This window comes from Vicugna pacos, chromosome 1 (genome assembly GCF_048564905.1).
Source record: "Vicugna pacos chromosome 1, VicPac4, whole genome shotgun sequence".
Lineage (NCBI taxonomy): Eukaryota > Metazoa > Chordata > Mammalia > Artiodactyla > Camelidae > Vicugna > Vicugna pacos.
This window is the reverse complement of record NC_132987.1, coordinates 89463508-89479071: the sequence shown is the minus strand read 5'-3', so window position 1 is coordinate 89479071 and position 15564 is coordinate 89463508. Positions and strand designations below refer to the sequence as shown.

The following is a 15564-nucleotide window of genomic DNA, read 5'->3' as shown; positions in this document are numbered from 1 at the left end:
TTGGCATAAAATCAGATCTCATTAGTTAGGATTAGCCTTAGTCAATGAGGGCAGGTGAGGGGAAGAGGAAGTAAAATTCTAAAATTAATACTATTTGAACATATCTCGTTCACTAGTATTGTTTCTCTGTGCTTTCAATTTTTTCTTGCATATGGAGAAAACAATGGTAAAGATAAATTTTATAAATCCCAATAATACAACAAATACCAACAGAAGTTATTTTTTTGCTCTAAGTGTCAAGCCAGACCCCTGAAAGTCTTGTATGATATTCTTTTTAGAGCAGATGAAAGGAAGTTCTGAGATCCAGAGGGCTCTACAGGGGTTATGCAGAATCAAGGCAGAGGAAAAACCAAGGTATTTTCATTCCCACTCTCACTGCATCAGAATCGCCTGAAAGATATTTTTAAAGTGCTGATTATGCCCAGAGAAGTTCTGATTTCACTAGTCTGAGGGGCTTGGGCACTGGTATTTTAAAAATATCTCCCTAGGTGACATTAATGGTGTAGCCAGGGACTGGGACAACTGGTCTACTTTAGAACATCATAGACGTCAAACTCACACTTAGCAGGTCCTGCACTTGAACTAGGCATTTTCATTGAAATACATCTCAATGTCTCTAACTAGTTGGGACGCTTTATTCACTTCCAAAAATATAGTTGTTTATTAATAAATGGTTAGCTTAATATTATATCCATCTATCTTATGTCTGGCTACCACTTATCAATAAGACTGAATGGCTAATCTGTCTTGCCTCAACTGCCATTCTGCCCTTCCCATACCCAAGGCAGGTATTTCTAATAGTCCTGGATTACCAGTTAGCCTAAATAAAGCATCCGGATCTTTCTGAGTACAGCATTTAAGGTAGCCATGACTACAGGGTCAGAGTTGTCTTGTGTTATGTAATCTATATACTGCTTCTGCACAAAAATTAAAACATTAGACATTTCCTCAGAAAGGCATTTGAAATGAGATTTATAAAAGTTATGTGTTCACTGATGGCAGGATATATAATAAGCTATTTTTTCATTATTTTATTATGAAACAAATGGGAATAAACATTCATAAAATTCTACAGCAAAAATAACTATGAGGGTGACATAAGGTAATTTAGAGAGAGAGGGAAATGCAGAATTCTGGAGAAACAAGACCAATATTTAAGTCATATTCAGTGTCCAGACTAAGGGTTGTGTTCTGGGGAATGTATGTTACTTGAGTTATGACATGTGGGTATATATGACAGTTAGGAAAGGATGATTTAAAAAGAATATAATATGACTTGGTAGGGGCCAGCGAAACAAATGTTTACTTCGTTCAATCTGAAATAATCTCTTGTTGATTTATATAAAATCCAACTTTTGTAGTAGGAGTTAGGGAAAGCACAAAAGTCATATGCAAAACATCTGACATAAAGACTGAAATATTTAAATAAAAATTACTATTAAAACTCCTATATTTAAACACTAGGAAATACATTTAAAGAGAACACATGTAGAGGAAAGTTGTGCAGAGTCCATTTAGAAGTTGTCACTTATTGTGCCCTTTTTTTTCTTGTCTCAGAAGGTATCTTAGCTTTTTTTTTTTTTTCTCACTTTCTTCCTTAGGTCCATTCTGTTTTCATACTGTTCTTTATCTCTCCAAAATGTATATCCTTAATCAGTGAGATAAAGCATTTCTTATAATTATACCCAGAGTCGGTGTGTCCATGTCCTGGTCCCTTCTGCCAACATTGACGATACCTATGTATGTAGGGAAGCTCTCTATTAAGTTCATCTAATATTGCCATAATTTCACAAGGCAGCACTGGCTCCCAATGTAGTTAACAGTTTTCTTGCAACAGTTTCTTTTCAGTTTGTATGACTTTATTTCATATTTTCAGTACTTTAAAATTATTTTTATTTTACAGAAACACAGCACTTCCCTCCTTCTATCAAGAAACTGAACTCCACTAACAACATATCACAACTCTCAAAAACCATCTGGATTTGCCGTTAGCAGTGTCGTAAGCTTACTTAGAGGACAACTTTCAACAGAAACTGTACTAGAAACAATTTTATTCAAAGGGTCTGTATATTTTTCTTGAAAAAAATGTAAATATTATTTCAACAGCATTTAAAACATAGTTGTAACAGCAGAGCAGTACTAAGAATCTATGTGCTATTTAATTCAATTATCAAAATGTTATCTGACAGTTTATGTGTCTCTGTATTCATTTTTAGAGCTTTTTCTTAATATTTCTTTCTCTGTTTGAGTATATGTCTTTGTGTGTATGCTTCTTTTCTTTATATGGCTCTTTATAGGTTAATTTCTGAAATATTTATAAGGACCTTTCTTTATGTCCATCTATTTGTATCTGTGTCTTTGACCTTCTGGATCCAGCAGTGGTCAGAGTACTCATTTCTCTCTCTCTTTTTTATTTTTTTAATTGAAGTATATTTGATTTACAATGTTGTGTTAGTTTCTGGTGTATAGCATAGTGATTCAATTATATATAATTGAATATATATATGTTCTTTTTAATTATAGTTTATTATAAGGTATTGAATATAGTTCCCAGTGCTGTACAATAGGTTCTTGTTGTTTATTTTACATAAGCAGTTTGTGTCTGCTAATCCCAAACTCCTAATTTATCTCTCCCCTCTTCCCCCTTTGGCAATCATAAGCTTGTTTTCTATGTCTGTGAGTCTATTTCTATTTCGTAAATAAGGACATTTGTGTTACTCTTTTTAGATTCATGGATAGGTGATAGCATATGATATTTGTTTATTTCTGTCCCACTTACTTCACTTAGTATGATTATATGTCCATCCTTATTGCTGCAAACGGTATTATTTCATTCTTTTTTATGGCTGAATAATATTCCACTCTGTATATATATCATAACTTTCATTTCTTTCTTTTTCTATACATTCATCTATTTGACATTCTTTCATTCCCCTTTTCCATTTCATTATCATTTTTCTTTTTATTCTTCACTTATTGTATATATTTGTCTTATTGAAAAATTTTTTAATTTCTGTTCTCAAATCTAAGCCTGGATGTCTTGGTTAGTTATCTTAAAAATAAACAAACACTCAGCCAATTTTCTGCTCCTCTCCCACAAGACAATGTCAATTTAGTTACCCTTTTCTTTGTGGCTTTAGTGAGATTTTTCTCATTCAGAAAGAAAATAAAGATCTTCTCTCATCTGTGACTTAGAAGCAGTCCTACAAAAACAAAACCAAACAAGCCAAAATGAAAACAAAACCAAAATGTAAATACAGCCTTGGAAATAAACATTTAAAAATATTAGCTCACTAGTCATGTCAGAAAGAAAAAAGTAAATGTCTTGCCAGGAAAATGCAGTTGTTAATCTGATGTAGATGCATTTTAGATTAAATTTGTATTTACATATCTAAGAAACAACAAATATTTGGTCCACTGTTGCTCCCTTATTTTCTTCTGTTACTGAATGAAAAGAGGCAAGAAAGCTACCCCACAGGCTGACAGTGCCTGGAGAATCTTGCAGGTCATGCATCTGAAGATAGCATTTCTGACGTATGTTTCTTTCAAAGTATAGGCTTTGACAAACAATGTTTATGACAAATATTTTTCACTGGTAACATTTATAATGACTTGCATCCATTTGAAAATAAATTTGAGAACAAGTAACCAAACAATAAAAAACAACGCAACTGAAAATTCAATCTATCTTTGAACCTCTGGGACAGAAATATAAATTTTAGGATTTCGTTTTAAACAGTAGAAGCAGAAAATCAGATGGGTGGGTATAACTCAGTGGTAGAGGGCATGCTTAGCATGCATGAAGTCCTGGGTTCCCCAGTACCTCCATTAAAAAAAAAAAGTTAAAAAATTTTCGAAAAATATAGTAGATGATCAGTTTAGACAGTAAACACACTGGGGGGGATCATGTTCGTCTGGTTTATTGCTTATTATCTGGTATCTAGAAATTATTGTCTTGAACTCAATTGAGTATAGGTGCTGAATAATTATTTGTTGAACAAATTCAAACATTTGAAAAGCAATTTTGTTTTTGATCTTCGAGAGATCAACCATAGAAGTATCTTGAAATGGAGTAATTACATAAAACCTAATACTGTTGGTCAAAATAATTTTGGGTAGTATTTAATTTTCTATTTGGGGACCTTTATTGGTTTATTACAAAACTGCTCATGGATAAGAGGAAGCACATGTAGCTCTCTGTACCCTCACCTTTTCTGACAGAATGGTCTCAACCTTAATTTGAAAAATTCTCACATACATTTATTTTCATTCTCCTAACAGGAGAACAAAGTGCTTTAACAAATTACAATATACCCTGGTGAGCAATGGTTCTTTGGCTCACCTCCTTATATTTATCTTTTACAGAAATAAATTCTATTGCTTTTTAAAATGTTTAATCTTTTCTTATAATATTTTTGTCTTATGATCATATTTTCTGTCTTGATTTCTTTTGCACTAGAAATAGGAATGAGATTTCACACTAATGTTTGTATGACTTTTCTGAAAAAATGAATATTAAACAAGAAAATATTTATTTTGAGATAATCTACTTAACTTCTCATCCTCCCAACACGTGAAGAGGTTTGATGAGTATCTGAGATTCACTAGTGCTGGATACATTCAGATGTACGACTCACAGAACTCCAGTTGTTAGGGTTTTCTTGTTGTGTGTCATATTTAGATTTCTGGATTCCGGACTCAAGTTGAGCAATCCTAAGAAAACTGTTGATATATTGATAGATAGATGAGCATCTTTATTCATTTATTCTTTTCATTCTTTGTCCCTATGTAGTGGATATTGTAATACACACAAAAAATACAAGCATGAAAACATTAAGAATGTTTTTTGTTTGTTTTTGTTTTGGGGGTAGGTAATTAGATTTGTTTGTTTGTTTATTTAACAGAAATACTGGGGATTGAACCCAGGACCTTGTGCATGCAAGGCATGTACTCTGCCACTGAACTATCCCCTCCGTCCTTAAACATGAATACATGAATAATGTTTACACAGGCAGAATATACAAAGTGGTTCTTTACGTTAAGGATCAGGAGGAACAGAGACTGGTGGCTTCTGTTCTGTCTCTTCCCTGTCGTTTTGGCCTCTTTCTTACAAGTTGTAATAAAGGAAGACTAAGGTTACAAGACGTTAGAGGTTTCCTTTGCCTTATTGTGTAGACTTGGGAAACTATGTGGCAGATCAGGGGATTTTGTTCGGCAGCAAGGAGTAGATGACATGGACAGCAGCAGGACAGATTCTATATACAGCACAGGAGAATACTGTTTTACAGATAACAACTTCAGGCACCTAGCTCATCAGTGAAGGAAGGTAAATTCAGGACCATATAATTAGTGGAACATGGCTTCCCCGATTTGATGTATGAAAAAGTAATGTTTGCCAGTTTACTAGTCATGCCTTTACAAATTATTTACTCCCAGCCACATCCTTTAACAGAAGCTTTTTCTCCGTGTGAAAATCCTGTAACATAAACTTAAAGAAGTATGGTGATGTAAAATTTAAAGAAAAAGTTATATAAGAAATGAAGAATTAAAAAATGTTTCCAGCTTAAGGATTGAAACTAAAGAGGTAGACAATGCAGATTTGGGAGTGTCAAGTGCATGTTATATTTTAAATTTTAAAATACATCTAAAGGTAAAAACAGAAACTTCTTATGAAAATGTGCATACATAGAGGCACATCACTAATGATTCATTTCAGAGAAGCTACTCTAGTTAGTTCTAAAGTCATCCTCCTAGTTTCATATATTATGTAATTAATTAAAAAATTATATACCATACAATCATAGTCAGAAGATTCACATTTTCTGGAGATTAGCAACAACTGCAGGATAACATATATGATAGAGTTGACTTATATTTAACAATGCTTATCAATGCTGTTTAAATCAGATGGAATCAGCTCTCAATGACACTTTAACGCTCTGAATAATCCATTCTTCTTCTTCGTCTTTTTTGCCCAAGATGGATTAAAAGCAAAGTAAGATATGCTCTTCTTTTTTCTCAAATGCTAAGACTGCCAAACCCAAATAAGTAATAAAAGTAAATGTAATCAGTGTTATACTCTGATCGTTTGAATTCTAATTTTAGATACTTATATCACCCATATTATGTCCTAAATATAAATTGAGATCAGCTTTATTCAGTTAACAATTTTCTTGTTTATTTTATAATAATATACAAACTTGATTGTAGAAAATACTTTTTCTCTAAAATAACACTACTTGTAAGCAGTGTAAGTGACCAGACATAATTGAAGTTGTTTAATTGCTACAAAACATCAGTGGTACTAGTGCCAGCAGTAGTACAACACCTGGGAGGAGGAGGAGTAGGAATGTGATACACATTTGCATAACAATTTCAGTTTTGCAGCATATTGACATATTCCTTATTTAATTTAACATTCAAAACTTTATATTATCTATATTTTAGAGATGAGAGACACATAGTGTTTGCTTTTCTACCAAGATTACTTGGTAGAACTCCAACCTAAGTTTCTGACCTCCAGCCTTGCCTTCCTTTTGTTCCACTATGTGTTGTTACAGGGTGGTAGGCAGAATTTAACAATTTTGATTTTTGCCAATGAAGAATCTGAAATCTTGAGAAATTAAGCAACACATTCACTGAACATTCAATTATTCTGTACACATGCTGTGTGGGAAATTTGCTAGCTGTTGCAAAAGAACCAAGAATATATGAGCTAAAGTTTTGTGATTAACATTCCAAATATTTTCACAAAATAAAGGGTCTACTTTTAAGTGAAAACAGTCTTTTCTTCAAAAAAAAAACACAAAAAGGAATTTCTAAAATGTTGTTTCTCAATATTTATGCAAAACTCTGAAAACCATGAATACTTAAAAATTTGCTTATACTGTTTTGAGTGAAGATCAATGTATATTTGTTAGACATTACTAATGTAATAGAAATTACCATAGTGGCCAGAGTTAAAAGAACATTTTAAGCATCTATGTCAAGTGTCTGTGTAAGTACTAGGAAGATTGAATGCCCTAGTTTTGCTGCTTAACATACAATCCAGGTACCAACAGCATCCGCAGCAGCTAAGAGCTAGATAACAATTCAGATTCCCAGGTCTTACTTCAGACTTACTGAATCTGTATTGGAACAAGATCACAAAGACATTCTTATACTCTTTATGCACTAGTCCATGTAGGTAAAGAGGGAATGAATCAAGGATTTATTGGAAATAGCATGGCACAAAACTACATTGGAAACTGAAAAAGCAAGTTTTGAGGGCTGAATATGCAACTGCATAGCAGCAATAGGACATTTGGCCAAGAACATAATCAAATGAGACTTAGCAGCCTCACCTGTAAGATGACGTTGGGTTAAACTAGATGTTCCTAACTTGCTTCTGTTTTCTTATCTGTATTAAAAAATATTGGTACATGATAGTTGAATAACAACATCTCCAGAGATGTATAATACTTGTGCATATTTATGTGATTTATAAAACGATTAGCTCCTTTGAAATCCTAAGTATAGTACAGCTTTACTTCTCCTGGGTTAGGGCATCTGGTAGGGATTTAGCAAATACTGGCCCTGGATTTTAGATTTGGGGTTTCATTGATAACTACTACTTTTCATAATGTTGTATTTGCCTTCTTTGATTCCATAGGCCAATGGCTAATAACCAATGCCAGCATTCTGTCCAAATATGGGTTTCAAGACTGGTCATTACCTAGAAAGCTTCCAGCACGAACCTTGGCACTTTGCTCATTCACATGTCCCTTAGCTTCTACCTATTACACAATGTGTCAGGGCAATGAGAAAGGGCGATTTGCCTCTAGGCTCTGTCCTGAGACATGAATCTTCATACTGATGTGATTTACTTCCTTAGGCAGGCAGTGCTCAGCAGGACAGGTTTGAGGCATTCCTCAGGAGGCACCTGGGAAATTCCTGGGTGAGGGTCCCTTTCCCCACTTCACTGGATCTTCTCTTTCACAGTCTTATCTTCTACTGTGCTTTTTATCACCCTGACTTGGCCTACACTAACTTTCATATAGAGCAGAGAATTCATCATTTGCAAACTTCAAAATGATCTGATATTCAGTCTAGCTAACTAGCTGACTCTCTGAACAAGGCTATGTGCTCTATAACTTTCTGTTTTAAATGCAGCAGCTTGTGCTAAAGCTTGTCATTTTCTAGTCAGTCTTTATTGAAGGTTTCAAGAAATTCACTAACCTCTTTAGATCTTGATATTCTTCTAAATAGACCTCCTATCTGTTGCTTAATCTAAGACTTTTTAAAAAATAATAGGTGGCATCTTGGCATCTTAATTTGCTACTGTTTTACACACACAGCATAGGGTAGAGGGACTCTTCACTGCTCAGCACTGCACCAGATTCTAACTCATTTTAACTATTCTCATGAGAGACTTGAGAGAATATTGTACTCACAGAATAGGAAAAAGCTGCCATGTATATGCATACATATATACATATACACGTGTGTGTATATATGCATATATGCATTTGTCTCTTATATAACAAGACAATGCTCTTAAAAATTATAAAGGCATTTGCTGAAGAGTCATATTCATTAAAAGGACTGAATCTATTAGTCATCCAGAAGATAAACTGATAAATTTGAGAAAATTTACCAGCTAGTGGAGGAGGGACAAGATATAGAAAAGGAGAAAAAGTAAGAGAAATGGAGGCCAGACATAGAGGATTCAATATGAAGCTAGTAAGAATTTCAGAAGGAGAAAATAAAGTCAAGAGGAGAGTAAATATGAGACATTTTCCAATTTTTATAAAAGCAAATTTAACTCAAGGGAGCAACTCAAGAAACTGAATAACAACATTGAATCAATACGATGTGGGAAAAAACCTCACACACATACAAAGCGTCATCCCCAACTCCACAGTTCAGCCACACAATAGTGGTGTTTCAGAACTCCAAGGATTGAAAGAAAATCCAAAAGCTTCTGGAAAAAAAAAAGCGCTTTTCTTCATAACTATTGAAATGATTTTATTTAGAAGTCTATTTATACTTCATATCAGCAATACTAAATGATAGGAAATACTCAAGCCAGGACTTCAAAATTTTAGAAAAATTATTTGAAGATGCACAACAGAACAATTTGAGAAACATAAATAATTTGAATTCAGGAATTAGTGAAAGTTATCCAGGAATATGATACAAGTTTGCTGAATTATAGGGAAACTTATAGGGAATTGGTCCAATTTAGAACATTAAATTTGAGGTTTTGAAGTATAGTTAATAATCTTTACATAAGTTATATGCATAGATCCTAGAAATTCTTAATAAGTTGTAGGTGTGTGTCTTCTACTAATAAGAAAAAAAAAAAAAAAGAAAATCAACCAATAAATTGGAAATTCAGTGAAAGATAAAGCTCTGAAGAAATGTTCCCAAAAAGAAGCAAGGAAATACATGATATGATTTTAGAAAAATACAGCAATTAATTATTGATTAGATGATTCAGGAGAGAGACAAATACTTACTTAACATAAAATATCTTTGGATTTATAATAGATAAAGGCTCTAACCATTTCCCCATAATGTGGTGATGTCTTTTGTCTAAAAGTATTCTGTTTTTATAGGATATTTTAATTACATTACAACATTTATCTTTCAGCTCCTCTAACATTTTTGTATTTTTATTAAAAGTATTTGTTTAGACAATTGAAATGCCTTATAATTTTATGTCTTAACTATCTCATTTTTGCACAAAAATTAAACCATGCTCATTTCCAAAGTATCAGTATGGAGTCCTAAAACTCACACTCCAGTGACCCCAACCATTTAATACTTTCACAATTTTTAGATTTAGAAGAAGGCTTTAAGAATGTATTTTTATTACTAAGAAAAATATTTATCTAAGGTTTAGTAATTAATTTCATATTTCAGCTGATTTCTGTCTAACTCAAAATTAATTAAATTACATATATAATACATACACACAGAAATAGAAAATATGAAACCTATCTGTCTTCCTATCATCTATCTGAAATTTATTGCACAAAGAATTGAATAAAAATTTTCAAAATATATACAAGCTCATTTGGGAAAACAACCTGTAATGTGAAAAATAAACTTCCTTGAAATCTTACCATTGAGGTAATTATGATTTAATTTTGCATGAATTTCCTTTGTACTACCATGTAATCTGTTAGACAGGAAAACTGAACTCTCCAAGTTGAAGTTAGGGCAGCTTAAGACAGAAATGGAGCCTTAACTGAAGGAAAAATAGCCCCAAATTCCCAAGTTTCTACCAGGTATCTTCTCTTAACCATTCCTTTCCTGAAGAGAACAGTCAGTCGGGGCTGCTCTGAAAAACTAGTCGTAATGCAAAGGCAGGTTACAAGTGGTGGATCTGTTGGGTAGTTAGGTAAGTGGGGGCACCAGGCAAATAGGTGGAGGAGAGGGAGGACGGTCTGGAAGACAGTGTTATGCCCGCTTCCAGCATAAAGGGGCTTTACTTCTTCTAAATGAGTGTCAGCAAGAAACTGGTTAAAACCCGGCAGCCAAGACTGCCTGGTAGCGGAAAGGACTTAATGAGACATAACCCAGTTTTCACTGTATTATAATTAACTCCCCCATGGGTTTTTCTGTAAGTGCTATGGTTAAGGACAAGCACAAAGAGGCCAAACATGACTAAGCATTCCAGGAACGAGAGCCATCAATTAATCAAGAGACCACTTCTAAGTGAGGGTGTAAGAGACAAGGGGAGACAAAAACCTCTGCTTTTCTTTCCTTGCATCAGCCCGTCTCCCTTTCTTGGGGGTATACTTTTCCTTTTTTAAAATAAATCTTTTAAAATCTTTTGCTACACAACGCACTGTCTCCCAATTGTAAACTTGTCTTTCGGGTATGACAAGAATTGGGGTCTTTACCTTTTAGGGTAACAGATCGCTACCCAAAGCCACTTTTACAGTTCCTTTAAGGCAGAGTTGCAGGGAAAGGGACCTCTCACACAAGCGTCTGTCCGATGGGTTACAGGAGTTTAAAGATTCAAAACTAAGACAATCACTTTGACAATAGGTACTGATGCCCCTGCAATTACTGGAAGACTAAAAGCTTGCCAAGGTTTTCTGTGTTGCCAAAGAAACCTGGAGGCTGACTGATAATAGCCTCAGAAATTCAATCCCTAAGGCAAATTCTGTCCCCAACTCCTCCAAAAAGGCAAAGGGCTCTTAGAGCTCTTGAGTCCCATCCTAGATGTGCCCTCAGAGAGCAGGGCATGTGGAGGTTAATGGGTAGGAGAGTTCACCTCAAAACTCAGAATTTCAAGTAGCTTCTACTGTTTGCCTACAGAATCCGTTCCACCCTACTTCCCGCTTCCAAAATGGTTATTGTTGAATGTTCCCAGTATTGTCAAAATATCCATCCCTACTCTGGCCAGTGTGCCAAGCGCCACAGTTGATTTTATCCTCAACATTAGGGGCTGAAAGTTGAATAGACAAGCCTGTTTTGGTAATCCCAGCTCTCTGGACAAAAATTCACATAGGAGTGGGCAAGCAATCTGATTCTGGCCAGTAAGATGTGAGGTAAAGTTCATCAGTGGGCTTCTGGGAAGAATTTAATGATTTTTAAGAAAGAGACACGGGGGAAAATGGTCTCTGAACGTCTCTTAACTGTCTCTGAACGTTTCCATGTGTGTCTGGATGAGATGCTAAAAATATATGATATAAAATCACCTGGCTACCAGACTGAGGATAAACAAATACAAGGAGGAAGGCAAAGCCAAATCAGGGGTTTACAGAGAAGTAGATTCAGAGGTTACTTCACTCAGAATCCACTACCTCTCTGGATTTAATGCTATATGAAATATTTCCTCATTGTTAACCAGGCAAGTTGGATTTTCCATTACTTGCAACCCTTAGAAATATCCTAAATAAACATGCTCAAGGCACATACAGTACTATATAGATAGCCCAAACTTCATTATCACATGGTAGGGATTTGTAGTAACTTAATGTGGAAATTCTCTTTACCAAAGGGTTAAATGAGAAAATCTGGTTTTTATAAACTGTTAGGTCTGAATCAGCAGAATGCTGTGAAACTTATAATTGACGAACTTTTTGAGTCGTTTTACTGTACAATTATGTATGTATCAGAGAAAGTGTGAAAGGGAGAAAAAAAAGAGAAGAAGTAAATTGAAAAAAGGTATAAATGAGGTTTTTTATTTTCTCTTTCTTAAAAAGCATCTTTGATCCTAAAAGGCACTTCTGGCCACATTCTGTAGTCAAACTGATGGTTGAGTTATATCATACTAACAGGATGGATTTTCATTAAACATAATGTGTTCATGAAATTTAAACAAAATCTAAATTTAATTATAAAATACAAAAGTGTACAAAGTTTTAAAAGAAAAGAAATACACAGAAGTTCATAATTAAAATAATTAAAAAAGTATTGGGTCATCTGAAGCTGATGAGCTGTATCTCCTGCAAACGCTATCTGATTATTCAGGAAGAAGGAAAATCCTCATTTGGTCCTGACAGCGCATAGAATTTTGGTGGGTCAGTAAGTTTGCTGGATAGTTGCCTATTGCACGGCAACAAGAAAAACAAAACAGAACAAAACTAGAATTCATGGCATGCTATTGTTACACTGAAAATCTTTACTTCATAAAATGTTCAGTACTTAAAATTTAGGGACAAATCTGTTTGTAATTGTGTGTGTGTGTGTATGTGTGTTTATAGCATTTTAAACAGAAAAGTGTGAGTAACAACGTCTTCCAGTCAAAATTTGTATTGTTTTTCAGAGGAAAAATTTACTCTGAGTTGGAATGAAGTCCCATATACTTGAAAGTAAAACTCGAACTGGTCTTTATTTGTTTGAAATCTACTGCTTAAGTCAATAAATGTACTATTAATTAGAGTGAAAAATGATCAGCACCTTTTCATTATCAGGCCATAACCACTCTCTTTTAAAATTTTAAGTAAATACCAAGTTTAGTTTTTTCACAATCATTTAACTTTCCATTTTTCCATATGGAGTCCAAGTAACATCATGCTAATGATGCTTGCATCCCTGTCTGCTATCTGTCTATCTCTTCTAAGCTCACAGCCTGCTTTGAGGGTACCTAGGAATCTACCTTATTGGAGGGCCATTAACAGAGGACAAAATCAAATTCCATTAATGGTCGTGCTGAATTAGTGGCATATGTTTCAGAATTCATGGCATACTGCCCTTGGTTGAATGGAAGTCACTATATTTCAAGTTTGATTGGAGTTTAGCAGGAACTAGAAAATTTTGCAATGCCTTCATGACAATGGGCCAAAAAGGGATTCTTTAATCATAATATTATTACAAAACTATTCTTAAACACTTTCAATCTGATCTCATATTGTATATATACTATACATTATATTAGAAGAAAGTATAAATTAGCAATTTTTTTGTAAATCAAAATAATTTCCTAATATTCAAAGTTCTAAAATGTTTTAAGAATCCTAGCATAAAAACAAAATCAAATTCAATGACTATTATCAAGGGCTGCTTTATTATTCATCTGTCTCGGACTGGTCTTAACAATGGGCTGCCACTATTATTTACTTCCTTCATAATACCAATTTCAATAATATTTCACATTGACTGAATCCTTACTATTTTCTAGGCCCTGAGCCAAATATGTTGTCCGATTTCATTTATCCTCAAAATAATGAGTTCCCTATTAATCCTTCCTAAATTACAAAGGAAGGATCTGGGAAAAAATTTATAAAGGCTAAGAAAATTGTTGAAAACACTCACTAAATGGCAGAAACCATTTTCAAACCCAGATCTGACTGATTTCCTGATCCATGTTCTTATTGGTTCTTGGTTTGGATTCTCCTCTTTACTTCACAGCGAGATATTTGCAACAGCTTTCTAAAATGATATCTATTGGAAATCTACAAACTGCTATAAGATTAGCCACAAAATGTGTTTATTGTCAACTTCTCTGAAACTTTTACTGGCTTCCCACTGACTACTGGATTGCATAAAATGATCATCTGTACTTTCACATCCCTCTCTCTACTGCCCCAGACTCCTGCCTCCCACTCCCAAAGCCACTGTCTCATCTTCAATCTGCCTCCACTACTTCATGTTTCCTGAGCATGATCACCATTTCCTCTCTTCTCTGATTCACTCTCCAGCATCCTGGCTTTTGAATCGTGCCCCGTACAAGTGCTTTCCCAAATAAGGCATCTTTTCCCAAATAAGAAATCTTTTCTAATATTTTTCTACCCTTCACTCTGAACCCTCCCCCAATTTTCATAACCTTACATGAGCCATTTCTTTGACTTTCCGTCAATGGTCCTGTTGATACCAGTTTTACTGTATACGTGTTATTTGAATAATGTAATGTCTTGTTGATGAGTTGAATACAGACACTTCCAATCTATGCCCTAGATGTTTGCTGATTTCTTTCTTATAGAACTTACTTTAAAGTCTGTATTTATAAAGAAACTCAGAGTCTAATAAAATGAAAAAAAATAATTTGGTAAGACACATTTCTCTGTAATAGTTATTACATCTTTTGTAGGTTGGTTTGATTTTAGTTTAGTTACTTTTAAAAAGCAGGGAAAACTTGACACTCATAGGGATTAGGATTAAGTGCTTCAAAAAAAATCTGTTTTGAGGAGAATGGTCAGCCTCCAGTTGAGACTTGAATAGTTACATTAACTAGGGCAAACTTTTGATTTATTTTTTAAACTGGGACAGTTGGAGCGATAACAGGGTAATTATAATTCAACCAGGACAGTCTTGGGAAATGTCATTAACTAGCTGAATGATCTTAGTCAGGCTATTTAATCTCTTTGGGGCTCAATCGCCTCATCCATAGATGATCAGTTTGGACTAAACATTTGAGATTTCTTCTGGCTCTAAAATTCGTGAACTAAACAATTGTTCTGCAAATTTGTTATAGTTCCTTGTTAGTACTTTACCATGTATTTCGTATTTCGCATTTTGAGTTCAGGGCTGTGGGAATGTAGGAAATGGTAGTGGCAAAGAACTCTTGGAAAATGATAAAATTTAGAAAACTCCTAGTTGGAGTTAAGAATGAGACCCTTTCTGGATTAACTAGGAAAGAGTTTAGTAGCATAAAAATGGAGTAGCTACTGACACACAATAGCCTATTTCAGATGAATACAGGTAGTGAATGCAATACAGAGATTGAATACAATCTTCAGGTTTCAGATGATTTGTGTGAGAGAGGCTTTGGAGATGTCTAGAAAAACTCTGGTAGATAAGAAATGAACGAAGTGAAAACTGCTGCAGAAAATATGCTTATACAAGTGGATAAGAGAAAAGGGCATATGATTGAGGAAGGGTACATTGTATTAAATATTTCAAATCTTTCTGGATAATGAATTCTAAGGGTACTAGAAATATACTTTCTTTAATATGTTTCATCCAAATTAAATATTAGGGTTGACTTAATTTTTTTTTTCATTTAGAAACAAAAGTCAATTCCTCTGCCCCCATCACCCCTCCCCCTTAAAGTGGCTTTAGCGGTGGGTGGTCTGTGCATACCGCATACTCTAATGTCTAGAAGTTGTCTGCATTTCTGAAGTC

The 15564-nt window shown here is 34.3% G+C and overlaps 1 protein-coding gene across 3 annotated transcripts in view; it reads left to right on the top strand.

The window, feature by feature from the left end:
* CSNK2A2IP (casein kinase 2 subunit alpha' interacting protein) overlaps nt 1–15564 on the top strand; it is a 103134-nt gene that overhangs the window by 67124 nt on the left and 20446 nt on the right. Inside the window, exons 2-3 of one of the 3 annotated variants that reach the window (XM_072966948.1) lie at nt 279–354; nt 1904–2061. The exons of 1 other annotated variant lie outside the window; for it this stretch is intronic. The gene's annotated coding sequence lies outside the window, so the exon portion shown is untranslated. The remainder of the gene's footprint in view (nt 1–278; nt 355–1903; nt 2062–15564) is intronic. One more of the 3 variants, XM_072966943.1, reaches the window with a different exon arrangement.